The following is a 2,500-nucleotide window of genomic DNA, read 5'->3' on the forward strand; positions in this document are numbered from 1 at the left end:
CTTAATGTTAAGCATCCTCAACATTCCATTCCCAGCGGGGTGCAAGATCATTTCATATGTGGACGATCATGAGAGCTCTGTCCTGGCGGCACTTAGGGTCTGGGTACCGTGTACTACGATCCTTCTATCTGCACGCTGTCTTCCACATTGTGGACTATGCCTCTGGTCAAGCCTGGACTCAGGAAAAAGCTTGACATCATGCAAAATGAGGCTGCCAGGATCATTCTGGGTGCCCCTGGGTGGACCAAGGTCACCAATCTCCTCTTGGATGCCAATCTTTTCCCCCTGAACACCCGGATCGATCAGATGGCGGCCCAATTCTTTGCCAAAGTTTTACAGTCCCCACCAGGCTCACAGCTAAGACAAAAAGTGCAACGTCGACTTGCACAGAGCCACAAATTCTTTGCTAACAACACCTGGCTGTATCACACAGCCAGGGGGCTGATACGCTTTGAGCTCAAGGAGACACTACCGGTTAAAGGCATGGACCTCCTCCACCCTGACTATGTCACAGCCCCGCCGCCGTTTTCTGTCATGAACCTGTCAAGGAGAAAGACACAGTACTCACTGCCTCTGTTAAGGGATGAGGTGGAGAGGAATATCACAGTGAAATAGTAAAACCTATTTCACGGATGGTTCTGTAGACCCCATCACCAGCGCTTCAGGCACTGGTTTTGCAGCAAAGGGTATAACGAGGTCTATGTGGGTCCCTGACAATGCCTCCTCGCTCCAGGCAGAGGCAGTCACTATTATGGAAGCCCTAGCCCATGCAGCCCTGATAGACAGGCATGTTGTCATACATACAGATTCTAGGGCCACCTACAACAAAGCACGCCCCTTGATAACGTTTATCTTCTAACAACGATTCTCACCATTACTCAGAGAATCCTGGATCAGGGTAGACGCATCCTCATCAACTGGATTCCGAGCCATGTTGGTATCAAAGGGACCGACTTAGCCGACAAGTTGGCAGAGGAAGGCAGGAAGAAACCCTTGAGTGATATTGTGATGCATCCTAGCCGGGAACTGCTAAGGCATAAAACGATAGTTGCAGGGCAGGTTGGTGCCCTGCAGTGACAGAGAGGAAGTGAGAACCTCCCCCTCGGCCAGCTGGTACTCAGACGCCACAGGCTATGAGTCGCTGATACTCTCCCCCAGAATATCAAGGTGTGCTGAAGTTAGCCTTCACAGACTGAGAATAGGCTATCCTTGTGCATGGCAGATCATATCCACCATTGGGCATGGTGAGCGATGCTGTGATCATTGTGGTGCGCCAGACGCCAAATTAGAGGACTACCTGATGGAGTGCGAGCACACTTACTTCCTCAGGCAGGGCCCAGAGACGACTGGCAACTGGAGCGCCTACAGACAATCCAACTGCCACGTAAACATTCATTTATGATGATCAGATCAGTCAGGACTTATAGCTGGCAGAGGCCGTGTTGCCTCGTCCATATAGCCCAGGGGAAGGGACATCTATGCGAATCTCTCTGAACTGAACTGAACTGCCCTCTGGCAACTGAAATGCTTAAAGACAATCCAACTGCCATGGTAAGCATTCAATTTTGATGATCAGATGAGTCAGCACTTATAGCTGATAGAGGCCAGGCTGCCTCGTGCATACAGCCCAGGCGAAGCGACGTCTTCACAAATCTTTCAGAACTGAACTGAACTAGTCGAATGCCTTTTTGCCATGAACAGAGGCCTCCTATTTTCGTTTGTTTTCTCTCTTATTTGGGTTAGTGTGTGAATATCGTCTGTTGCTGTGAATCCTCTGAGGAAGCCTGCCTGTTCCCTAAGTTGTTTTGAATCTAATGCATCGGTGATGCGGGCTGTGGTGATTTTTATGAACAGTTAGTAGATTACTGTAAAGAGGCTTATAGGTCGGTAATTCTTTTGGTCTTTTGTATTCCCCTATTTCTGTATCAAAATTATTATTGCCTTTTTCAGGATTTCAGAGTTTTACCATTGCTAAGACATTTGTTAAAAAGATTGACGAGTTTTAGTGCTGCAATCTCTCCTGTATTTTGAATAAGACCTACACTAATACCATCTTCTGGTATTTTCCCTCTTTTCCTTACCTTTTAGTGCTGTTCTTATTTCCTCTACTGTAATGTTTGGGGCGTCTCCAATTGTTGTGTTTGCCTCGGGGTTGATCGTTTGGGTGCTATAAGTCACTACTTTGTTCATTTAATTTTTATTGTATGTCACCTCTCCATTGGGTTTCTTTACTGCATACATTTGGCTTTTCCCTATTCCGAGCCTCTTTGCTGTCTTGAGGCTGGTGCCAGAAAGCAAAGCTTTGTTTATTTTTCTTATGTTAAATTTGCACACTGCTGATTCTATTTTGTCTCTGATTGATATTATTTTCATGTCTCTACGCTGTTTCATAAGCTTTTATGTTTCTACCGAAAGCTTATTGGCCTTTTCTTTCTTCTTTACCGCCTACTTCAAGTGCAGCTTCCTTCATTATCTCACTGAATTGGTTATTCATTTTGTC

This window comes from Penaeus japonicus, unplaced genomic scaffold (genome assembly GCF_977035675.1).
Source record: "Penaeus japonicus unplaced genomic scaffold, GWHDUDI00000001_assembly GWHDUDI00000014, whole genome shotgun sequence".
NCBI classification, from domain to species: Eukaryota; Metazoa; Arthropoda; class Malacostraca; order Decapoda; family Penaeidae; genus Penaeus; species Penaeus japonicus.